Source organism: Sceloporus undulatus, chromosome 1 (genome assembly GCF_019175285.1).
Source record: "Sceloporus undulatus isolate JIND9_A2432 ecotype Alabama chromosome 1, SceUnd_v1.1, whole genome shotgun sequence".
NCBI lineage: Eukaryota > Metazoa > Chordata > Lepidosauria > Squamata > Phrynosomatidae > Sceloporus > Sceloporus undulatus.
Genome location: NC_056522.1, coordinates 104,307,981 through 104,320,790, shown reverse-complemented (window position 1 = coordinate 104,320,790; position 12,810 = coordinate 104,307,981).

The window sequence follows — 12,810 nt, the reverse complement described above, 5'->3', positions numbered from 1 at the left end:
ACCCACTAGGCAAGGAAGTCACACACTCTCAGCCTCAAGGAAAGGCTGGCAAAGGCAAACTCTCTGAACAAACCAAGAAGACCCACTAGGCAAGGAAGTCACACACTCTCAGCCTCAAGGAAAGGCTGGCAAAGGCAATCTCTCTGAACAAACCAAGAAGACCCACTAGGCAAGGAAGTCACACACTCTCAGCCTCAAGGAAAGGCTGGCAAAGGCAAACTCTCTGAACAAACCAAGAAGACCCACTAGGCAAGGAAGTCACACACTCTCAGCTTCAAGGAAAGGCTGGCAAAGCAGGATGTTCTCCTGGGCAGAAATCTAGGACGTGTCTTGGATAAAGGATGATGTCTGGCCACCCTGATAAAATGGAGGATGTTTTGACATTGCTCCTGGGCTGAAATGTGTGCCGTATCCTGGATAAAGGAGGACGTGTGTTATCCTACCAAAATGGAAGACATTTTTACATTCATCCAGGCCAGAAGGTTGAAACATAGGACACATCCTATAAAAAGAGGACATCTGCTCATCTTACAAAAAATGAGGACTTTTGAAATTCCTTCTAGGCAGAAGTCTGAAGTGTAGGATGTGTCCTATAGCCATGAGCCAGAAAAGAGCCAAGCCTCGATATCTGGACCCCAGAACATACTCCAACTCCCAGAATTCCATAGCAATGAGCCAGAAAGGAGCCAAGCCTTGATATCTGGACCCCAGAACATACTCCAACTCCCAGAATTCCATAGCAATGAGCCAGAATAGAGCCAAGCCTCAATATCTGGACCACAGAACATACTCCCAGAATTCCATAGCCATGAGCCACAAAAGAGTTAAGTCGCTGCCAAACCTGGTTATTTCTTGAGTGTGGATGCAGCTTGATGCAGCCTCTTGTCCCTCCCTCCCTCTCCTCTAGGGCTTTTTGGCTCCTCCCCCTCAGGCCCTGCAAAAAGTTTAGGGGTGGCACTTGCGTTCCTTCTGGCTTTGCCAGGGCCGGGAGGAGAGGAAAGGGTGCTTGTTGGAGCGTGTGTGTGCATGCGCACAGCCCCCCCAAAAATGCCAGGGCGCCACTTCTGCTCCTCCTGAAGCCTAGAGGAGAGCAAGACTGGCGCTCTCCCCAGCGTTTGTTTGGGGCTATGCGCGTGCACGTGCACGCTCCAACAAGCACCCTTTTCTCTCCTGCTGAAGGGGGGGTCCCGGACCCCTGAACCCCCCCCCCCAGCAATGTCCCTGGCTCAAGCATCCATCAAGTGCCCCACCACATTATTGTCAATGACACCATGAGTATGTGGCCATGCACAAGTGGTAGCCCATTGACTATAGTGGGGATTGAACATTTGTTCTTATCTGCAGATGGGGGAGCTTGAACCAAACCCCTGTGGATGGGAAGGGTGTACTATGCTGTTTCCACTGCCCAGCATTCCATGAGAAGTAAAAGTGCCTTGAAAGAACAGAATTCCACATACTGAGATATTCTGCTAGTAGCTTCTAATGTACTATAACTCTATCATTGCTGGGGAGCTAGCAACAGCTTGGTAAGTGTTACCAGTGGTAGCAGGAGCTGCTGGAAACATCACAGCCATAGTCTGTTTTTCTTGGTGCCTTACCTTCCTGACATACCTTTGTCTATGCTAGCATCTGGACCTGGCTTGACAACAGACTCCATCCCTAGCTGTTCATCAATTGATTCTACAGTACTAAAAGCCTGGTAGAACTGTATATGTTGTAACAGTGACTCTGTCTTCTAGACCCTGCTTTCAGGTATTTCATACTACTGTACCTTGTTTTCTAAATCTAAATATAAAAGGCCTCAGATCTATTTCCTAGACATTAGTTCTGGATACTCAGTTGCTCTGTTGTCTCTTATGTGAACCTTCTTTGGCCTTTGCTAAGCTATAATTTGTCTCACTATAGAAGGCATATACTTGTAGAATGCTTTTTTTTCTTTTGCAGCTGATTTATATCAGAATTGGGGAGGGAGCCTTCTCTCTGCCCCCCCTCCCCCAATCCTGATACAGGTTGTGTTTCTTTGTTTTTCCTCTTGCAGCTAGAAAGGTTTTGCTTCTGTACCTCTGTGAGAGCATCAGGCTTTTAACATGGCTAAAAATTGCTTTAATATGTTAAGACAATCAAAGCCGAGCAGTCTGTGTTACTCATGATACGTGCCTTCCCAAAAGAGATATTAAGAACAATTTAATTTTTGATAGTCAACTTTATTTCCACTTCAATTCATAATCAGGTCTACACATTAGCCCACAGGGGGAAAATGCTCCATGTTTTTCTTCTCAGCATAAACAGAAATGAATGATAAAAGCATGCACTGTATAATTTAAGAACCCTGAGTAGCCTAACATTGCAAAATGTGAGTAATAAAATGGAAGGCAGTTTTAAGGATATGATCCCTAGTGCCCTTTTCCTGTTCATTTCAAAAGCACTGGTGCTCACACACTGACACAATATTCAGAAAATTATGCAATTACTCCCAAACATGTAAAAGCATCTCATACTAAAATACAGAGAACTGATATAAATATTAGTACATAACATAGTTTTTGGTGGGTTTTTTGGGCTATGTGGCCATGTTCTAGCAGAGTTTCTTCCTGACGTTTCGCCAGCATCTGTGGCTGGCATCTTCAGAGAATGTTTGCCTGGAAAGGACTTGGCTATATATATTGTGTGACCTGGAAAGGCAGGAGTGATTTGCATATATATTGTTTGTTGCTAATGGCAGTCCTCATGCAAATCACTCCTATCTTTCCAGGCCACACTATATATAGCCAAGTCCTTTCCAGGCAAACATTCTCTGAAGATACCAGCCACAGATGCTGGCGAAACGTCAGGAAGAAACTCTTCTAGAACATGGCCACACAGCCCAAAAAACCCACAAAAAACTATGGATGCCGGCCATGAAAGCTTTCAACTTCACATTAGTACATAATACTTGACTAAATATACTATATATAGGCCACTCTGCTGCATTATGGACTATTACCTGAACTTGTCAAAGGAGGTTAGGTGAGGCAGTTTCCCAAACTTTATTCTTGGGGACTTAACATATAAAGGTTAGAAATGGCTTGGAGCACCATGTTTTTTCCAAGATTAGAATACATCTTTCACTGGCTACACACATGGGACAAGTGACACATTAGAACTTTTGTTTTGCAGGGCCTTGCTGGTAACATAGTACCTTTCATTTAGCTGTCTCCCTTCCCCACAAATATGTTCACAAGGAATGGTTTTGTTACATTTTCCTCCAGAGTGGAGGGCATTTAGAAATATGTAACTGAGATTATGAATCTAAAGGAGCAAATGCTTTCCCAGATTCCTGATGCACCATTTGATTCTGAAATGCTGCTGACTATCTTTTTGAAAAAGAAGGTTTGTTGTTCGGAGCCACCAATATGCTCTGGGGACACTAACAACTAGGTGAACAAAATTAGAATTAATACTATCTAGGTGAAAGCATTTTTGTACAGCAGGGTATCTAAACTTAAAGATAAAACAGTCAGATATTATAGTACTGCGCTCTTCATTAAGGATTATGTTGGCAGCTTGGGAAAGCACTTCCTATACCCAAGTCCCAGGAGTAGCTAACAATGTTTTGTTCTTCTTAAGCTAATTTGCCAAATGCACTCTTTCTGCAGCTCGTGTTAAAGATTCCATGACTCTGATGTTGCGCCAGCTCCACTAACTCCCAGTTTAAGTACTAGTCCAAAACCAGTTTGGGTTTCCATGTGATCCTGCCAATCTAACTACAATATCTGAGAGACATGCCTGCTATTGTGAAGCATGCCAATACTTTGGAACTCCATGCCCTGAGAGACCTGTATACTCCCTTCTTTCATGATGCCCTATCACTTAAAAACAACCTCAGAAAATTTCAGGCATAGACTTTTGCTTCTTGTCCTTTGGGGGGGGGGGAAGGGAGGGGAAGCATGGAAAAAGCATAATAAAATAGTTTTAGCAATAATTCTGAATTAAAACACCAGTCACCACTCCAATTAGCTTACATGTAGTTTATCTATATACTGTATCTACACACTTTTGCCTCATTTTCTGCTTAATTGATAATTTCTGGTTTGTAGCATATTAATGGTTGCCTTTACATCTGAACCAAAAGCCTGTTAACTGGGGATAACACAAGTCATATCTAACATACCTGGAGGGCAAGAGTTCAGAAAAGCCTACTATAGTACATGGTTAGCATATATATTATATTATAATGCATTTGTTTTATGCTGTTTCAATTTTGTGATTGAAACTACAAAGGGTCTGCCTTGAAAGGTAAGCTAAAATTCTTCAATAAACAAATCCTTCTTCATATACACAGTTAACATTAACCACATTTTAATATAGTTTTGTTTTATTCTTAGAATTCTCTCTAAGACATTTAACACACAGGGGATGAAATATCTATTTTATATTTATAGATTTAATTTCATGTACAAAAGTTATTTATCAGAAGACATTTCCACAAATTATTCTGTTCAATAAATCTATTTTCATCTCTATTCCATGGTCTCAGACTTCTTTGAAGCAGCTTTTTCAAATGTTAACATTGCCATCCTGGAGGATTCATAATGTCAATACTGAAGATACAGACATCTAAAAATCTTTACTTTAGATTTAGACTACTGTGTGCCTTGTGAGGATTTTGCACAAATGAGTTTAGCTCTTTTAACATTAATTGCAGTGAAAAGCCTTAAGACTCACATTTTTTTGGCAGACACACAATTTTGACTCTAGAGCAGATGGCATATTCTTGCATGATCAACTGTGGAAGAGCCATTATCTGCTGCTAGCATCTTATCAGCATGATGCTCTTTTCATTCTGACTAAATCCTGTATACTGTTTTGCCTAAAACCACTTCACAGTGTCAACCAAAAGGCAGGATACAGTTCTTCTAGGCAAGGCTCAGGAAGAAGTGTGGTCAGCTGCAAACAACAGAGATGAGGCAGTATAGTTCTGTAATGTGGCTATCTCTAACCAGACTATTATTTCTTAAATTTATTTATATGGCTTTCAGAACACAAAATTTGGAATTTGTCTTACAAGTAAAATAAAATGCAATCACAACAAAAATATCAACAAATAAAGTTTTGGCAGGATCCTTGCCACAGCTGATGACAGATGACCCTAGGAGGTGGTGTTCTGCTTTAACAGGAAAAGGTCCCAATGTCTTTTTCATTTGTTCCCTCTCTCTTGAGATTATCCACAAAGGACAGTGGATGGCCATATTTGCTCTGGGAGGAGGGGGTGCTACAGGGGCAAGCTGTGGGATTTGACACAAGATTCTTACCTATGGAGATTATGAAACAAGCAGCCACTTTGTGGGTGGATAGACAGACAGACAGACAGACAGACAGATAGGGCAGGGAACCATCTAATTAAAAGATTGTATGTACAGTGCTGTGTAAATTTACAGCGCTATATAAATAAAGCTTAAAGATAGAAAGATAGATAGATAGATAGACAGACAGACAGACAGACAGACAGACAGTACAAAGGCTCCAATGTGGTGCTCTCCAGGTAGGTTAAGCATCATTACCAGAACAACCAAGGGTTATGCTGACTTGAGGTAACAGAAGTTGCTACCACAGATACAGTAACTGGGGGAAGGGGGGCAAATCAGATCTACACAAATCTACACAAAGATTACACAACTTGCATCATAATTTATATTTCCTATTTGTAGCTCAGGTATGCAGAGATTGTTACAGTTGCAATAACAAGATTATACCTTTAAATTCAGTTTTTGCATTTCTGTATTACTCAAATAAGGAAATTAACAAATTGATTGACAAGTCTGCAACAGAATCTATAGTTATTCACCAGTGATATAATGAGGTATTTGTAGAACATAAAGAATTATTAGAAGTGGATAGTAGTGAATAGTTATCAATTAAATGATTGGAGACTAAGAATTAGAGCTCAACATCCATCACCTGAGAAGGCTGCCAACCTCCCATTTTCTGCAATGCTTTCCTATAATTGTCCCACCACTTATTTAAATACCCATACTTCCTCAGTCCCCCACCAGGGGCACTCACCACTACTGCTGCTGTCCAGTAGTTGTTTTTCACCCTAATACTTATATCAACATATATTCCTTTTGAGTGTGCCATCCCTCTGGTCCCATCCCATGAAGTTCTCTGTCCCTCGCCATCAAACCATCTCCCTCTTCTGTCAACCCCCCTCAGCAAGTTCTCCTCTGTCACTGCTGGCCAATTCTTCTGTGTCCCTATCTCTTTTTGCTCCAGTGTTGGAGATGGTGATTGGCTGGTGGTGAGAATGATGGCAGGCCAGGTCAGCACTTTGCTCTGCCCACTCACTCTCCTGGCAAAGACAGTGGCTGGCCAGCAGCAATGATGGGCTAGATTGGCTCCCTAGTCTGCCCCCTCTTCCTCATAATATACTAACACATGTTAGTACTGTGCTTATAGGGAGGCAAAGATGAACCCTCTTGCAAGAAACCCTCACCGAGAAAACTCTATGATGAGATGAACCAAAATGAAACAAGAGGTAGAGATAGGACACAAGCAGAGTGCTAAAGGGGCAGAGCAGAATGCAATCACAAATAGGAATGGGGTCCAGGGCACAACAGAACAAAATCAGAAGGGTGATCAACCAGAAGAGAAGTTCAAAAGCAAAGAGTGTCTAAAGCTGCAATACATGCATTACAGGAACATGGAATGTGAGAAGTATGAGTGAAGGGAAGGTAGACATAGTTAAAAAGGAAATGGACATATAAACATAACAATACTAGGAGTGAGTGAGCTAAAATGGACAGGCATTGGACATTTTGAGTTAGATAACTACACAGTGTAGTACTGAGCAAATGAAAACACAAGAAGAAATGGGATGGCCCTAATAGTGAGTAGAGATGTAGAATGGTCAGTCAAAGGATATACAGTGCGCCCACGCCATATGCGGGTGCGCCATACGCGGCCTTGAGCATACGCGCTCAAGCCGCAGGGCGCGCGCGGGGTGGAGCGTCCCATTCAATTGAATGGGCGCACGCGCCCGTTGCGCCCCGCCGCCGCACACGAGCCCCATTGTTTCCAATGGGCCTCGAGCATAGGCAGAATTCGCCTTACGCGGAGGGATCCGGAACGGATCCCCTGCGTAAGGCGAGGACAGACTGTAACACCAAGTTGGATTGAATTATGTCAATAAGAGTTCAGGGCAAACCAAGTAACATTACTGTAAACCCAGGTCTATGCCCCAACTACAGAGGCAGAAGAAACCATTAAGAGTTTTTATGAAAGAGTCTAGAAAGAAATTGACAACACACCAGAACAGGATTTCTTGATAATCACAGGTGATTGGAATGCAAAGGTAGGAAGCAGAATAGCATCCAAAATGATAGAAAGATTTGAACTAGGATCAAGAAATGAAGCAGGAGAACACCAGGCAATCTATTCATTACAAACACTGTCTTCATACAGTCAAGTATACATGGTATTACTGAATGGCTAATACAACCATCAAATAGACTATATAATGGAAAGAGTAGAGAAAGTCTATTCTCATGGAAAAAACAAGCCTAGGAGCAGACTGTGACACAGACCACGAGCTACTAATAAGAATAAAGCTGAAGAAGAACACAAAATCAACCATCATGCCAAAATATAATCTAAACAGCATCCCAGCAGAGTTAAAAGAGAAAATGAAAAACAGATTTGTAATATTAAGCTTAATAAAAACCACCACCGGACTCTGCTGCTCAGCTGTGAGGGGGCTGTGCCTGTGAGAGAGGCATTTCTTAAGGCCTGCTTGCATGAAAAAAGCCACAAACCACCACCGGACTCTGCTGCTCAGCTGGGAGGGGGCTGTGCCTGTGAGAGAGGCATTTCTTAAGGCCTGCTTGCATGAAAAAAGCCTCAAACCACCACCGGACTCTGTTGCGCAACTGTGTAGCGGGGATAAGGGTTTGGTATATTGCTAGCTGAGCCATAGCATCAGAGGAATGACATTGCTGCTAGTCTTCCTCTGTCTTGGCTCCTTGTTGTCATTAGGGGGAGAGACAATGGACATGGGGGTTGGTTTGCATGGGGAGGTGGCTGGTAATTGTGAGGTTGTACTTGGAGCGCCCATCGTAGTAGTGTGGGGAAGGGGGAGATACGGCGATAGGAGAGTGGAATTACAAAGGAAAGGAAGGCGAGATCGATGCTTAATATCTATCTCTCCTTTCATCCACTCTCCTAACCAAAGAGAACTGAGGGTCAGTCCAATTGTACCACAAACCCTGTCTCTGCTCCTGTGCAATGCCAAGTCAGTTAGGAATAAGACTCACATAATTTACGATCTCATTCAAGATAAGAACTGTGACCTGGCTTGCATTACTGAGACCTGGCTCGGGCCTGAGAGTGAAGCAGTGTGGGCACAGGCCCTTCCAGCCGGGTACTCAGTTAAGGACCAGATCAGGTTAGGTGGATGGGGGGGGGGGGCGGTGTTGCCTTGGTCTATAAGAATACCCTTCCTTTGACCAGGAACCAAGTCCGTAAAACTGATTTCATCGAGTGTATTTACCTGACCCTGAATACCAGGGACAGACTGGAGATTCTGTTAGTCTACCGTCCACCCTGTGCTCTAACAGACTCCCTGGCCGAGCTGACACAACTGGTCTCGGAACTGGTGTTGGAGTCTCCTAGGCTTCTTGTTCTGGGGGACCTCAACATCCCTTTCGAGGCCAGTCAAGGTCCAACAGGTGCGGCTCGGGAGTTCATGGCTACCATGACTGCCATGGGCCTGTCCCAATTGGTTTCAGGGCCCACGCATTGCGCTGGTAATATTCTTGACGTTGTCTTTAGTATGGACACGGACACTCCGTGGGCAGAGGTCTTTAATGTCTCTGCCCTATCATGGACGGACCATTTCCTGGTCGAGGCTCGAATCAAGGCTTCTACTTTAAGCCCCTCCGGGGGTGGAGGACCTATTAGGATGGTCCACCCTCGAAGGCTGATGGAACCCAAAAGGTTCCAAGAAGCCCTAGAGGGTTATATAGTTGGAACTGATGGCGACTCTGTTGATGCCCTGACTAACACCTGGGATACTGATCTCTCCAAGGCTATACACAGTATCGCTCCCAAGCATCCTCTCAGGCCTGCTTCCAAAAAACAGCCCTGGTACATGGAAGACCTCAGGGAAAGGAAGCAGGTTCTGCGACAACTAGAGCGCAACTGGCAAAGACACCAGCACTTAGCCGACAAGGCACTCCTAGACTCTCATTTGAAGGCCTATGGAGTGGCAATAAGTGCAGCAAAGAACTCGTTCTATGCTGCACGTATTGCGTCCGCGGAGTTGCGTCTGGCAGAGCTGTTCAGGGTAGTGAGGGAGCTAACACAACTGCTCCCCTCCCTGAACCCTATTTTAGAACCATCTAAAGCCTGCTGTGACGAATTTAACAACTTCTTCGCGGATAAAATCTCTCGGCTAAGGGCTGATCTCAACGCCAGTATTTCTTCAGATCCTATAAGAGAGGTTTCCAGAGCTTCCGTGGACTCCATTAGACTGGATCATTTTGAGTTTGTGAGTACCGAGGAAGTGGACAAGATTCTTCGAAGTGTTAGGAAGACAACATGCTCTCTCGATCCCTGTCCTTCATGGCTGGCGGCCCAGGGGGGAACGGCGGTAACCTCTATGTTACGCTGTATAATTAATTCATCCTTCAGGGAGGGGCGTTTTCCATCGAGCTTAAAATCAGCAGTAGTAAAACCTCTACTAAAAAAGCCCTCCCTGGACCCCCTGATTCGGAATAATTATCGGCCTGTTTCGCTGCTGCCTTTTTTAGGGAAGGTGATCAAGAGAGCAGTTGCTTTCCAGCTTCAAGGGATCTTGGAAGAAACAGATTTTCTAGACCCATTTCAAACCGGCTTCCGGGCAAGCTATGGAGTTGAGACTGCCATGGTCGCCTTAGTTGATGATCTCCGTCTGGGCATGGACAGGGGAAGCGTGTCCCTGTTAGTGCTCTTTGACATCTCAGCGGCTTTCGATACCATTGACCATGGTATCCTTCTGGAATGCCTGAGGGAGTTAGGTATCGGGGGCACTGCGCTCCAGTGGTTCCATTCCTACCTCTTGGGTAGATTCCAGATGGTGCAGCTGGGGGACGTTTGCTCTGATAAGAGGGCGCATACATCTGGTGTCCCTCAAGGAGCTATTCTGTCCCCCATGCTATTTAACATTTACATGAAACCACTGGGAGAGATCATCCGGAGACACGGGGCGCGGTGTTATCAGTATGCTGATGACACCCAAATATGCTTCTCTGTGTCCCCGACTGATGCAGTAACTAGGGATGGCATCTCTCCTCTAAATGCCTGCTTGGAGTCGGTAATGGGCTGGATGAGGAAAAACAAACTCAGCTTGAATCCAGAGAAAACGGAAGTACAAGTGATAGGCTCCCCCGTTCCGGGTGGTGAAATTTGTCCACCTGTCCTGAATGGGGTCACGCTCCCCCTGAAGGACTCAGTTTGCAGTTTGGGGGTGCTTTTGGACTCGTCGCTCCAGCTGACTTCTCAGGTGGATGTGATGGTCAGAAGCACCTGTTACCAGCTTTGGCTGATATGCCAGCCACGACCCTACCTAGGCCGGGAGGACCTTGAAATAGTGGTACATGCTCTGGTAACCTCTCGGTTGGATTTCTGTAATTCGCTCTACATGGGGCAACCCTTGTACCAAACCCGGAAGCTTCAGCTAGTGCAGAATATGGCAGCTAGGTTGGTCACTGGATGTCCCAGGGCCGACCATATATCACCAATTCTGCATGATCTCCATTGGCTGCCTGTTCGTTTCCGGGCACAATACAAGGTGTTGGTTATAACCTATAAAGCCCTAAATGGCTTGGGCCCAGGGTACTTGGAGGACCGCCTCTCCCCATATAGTCCACCCCGCACACTCAGGTCGTTTGGGAAGAATCTGTTGAGGATCCCGATAACGAGATATGTATCAACCTCACAAAGGGCCTTTTCTATCTCAGCCCCTGGGATCTGGAACACCCTTCCTGAGGAACTCCGCTCCGCCACCTCCCTGGACCTCTTTAAAAAGAGACTCAAGACCTTTCTGTTTCGGCAAGCCTTCCCCGATGTTCCTTGATGATATATAACTCCCCCCTATATGTACAGCATTATCGAGCACATTTAGCTGGCCTGGATTTGATGTATGGTTTTAATCTGTATTCTGAAATGTTTTTATTGAAGTTTTATTTATGTATTGCAATTTTTATCCTGTATTTTGTATTTGATATTGCAATTTTTACCTTTATACTGCTATGATCAACACGGAATAGTGGTTTATAAATAATACTTACTATTATTATTATTATTATTATTATTATTATTATTATTAATTGACCAGGAACTAAAAGAACTATGGACAAAGGCAGAGGACATAGTCTGAGGAATACAGAGATGCTAACTGTCGCCAAAACAAAAGAAACACTGGGAATGCTATAAGCCGCTAAGGAAAGAAGCAAAAGAAAAGGGAGATAGAAACAGAACAAGAAACTTGAATGTATATATTCAACTATTAGTGTGCAAGGATAAAAAGAATTACTATAACAATCAATTACTGAAGAGTAACTGAAGTTGACAACAAAATAGGAATAACAAGTCTCTGGGAAACTGATGGGAAATTTAAACCAACCATGATCAGCACAATAACATAATAAACAATCAAGATGAAATAAAAAGATGGAAACAATACACAGAAGAGACATGGGAAGAAGACTCATCTAAAGATGAGCCTCAGATTTTGAGAAGTGAAATATAAGTGGCATTCCAAGAGACTGGGAAGAATAAATCACCAGGAACAAGTAACACGCCAAAAGAACTGCTACAGACTACAGAGACAGAAATTACTTTAGTTCTCACTAAAATCTGCCAACAAATATGGAAAACAAAACAACGGCCCACAGATTGGAAATTATCAATATACCTTCCTATCCCCCAAAAGGATACACAGCAACTACAAGACCACTGCATTATTTACCATGCAAGCAAAGTGATGCTTAAAATTCTGTAGGTAATACTCCTGCCATATACAGAGTGATAAATCTGAGAGGTGCAGGTAGGGTTCAGGAAAGAAAAAGGTACTAGGTATCATGTTGCAAGCATACGATAGATAACAGACTGCATCAGGAAATTCCAGAAGAAAATCAGCCTGAGTTAATATATGCATTTGACTGCATAGATGATGAAAAAGTATGGATTTATCTTAAAGAAATGGATGTATCATTACATTTCATTGTCTTAATGCATAACGGTCAGAACAAAATATGAAGAAACAGATTGGTTCCAGATGGAAAAGGGAGTCAGACAAGGTTGTATTCTATTACTCTATCTAGTGGCAAAGCTATGGCATGCGTGCCCACATAAAGCCATATCTGAGGGCACACAGAAACAGTTGAATGCACATGAGGGCAGGGGAAGAGGAGGAACAGGTACTTGTTCCTCCTCTTTGCACAGCCTCCTATGCCTTTAACTGTCTCTGGGGAAATCCCATCTCTGAACTTTCTGTTTCTGGGGAAGTCCCGCCCCTTGGAAGTCTCCCCCCCCCCACACCGGATCACACCCAGTGTGGGAATGCCATTGAGTTGGGCACCCAGTCTCTAAAAGGTTTGCCATCACTGCTCTATCTATTTAACTTGGATGCAAAAAATCATATGCAGAGCAGGTTTAGACATAGAAGAAGAAGTGGAAATAGGAGAAATGAATATTAACCATCTGAGATATGCAGATGACACTATATTACTATAAGACAACATCAAAGACTTTGAAACAATTACTAAAGAAAGTCAGAGAGGAAAGTACTGTAAC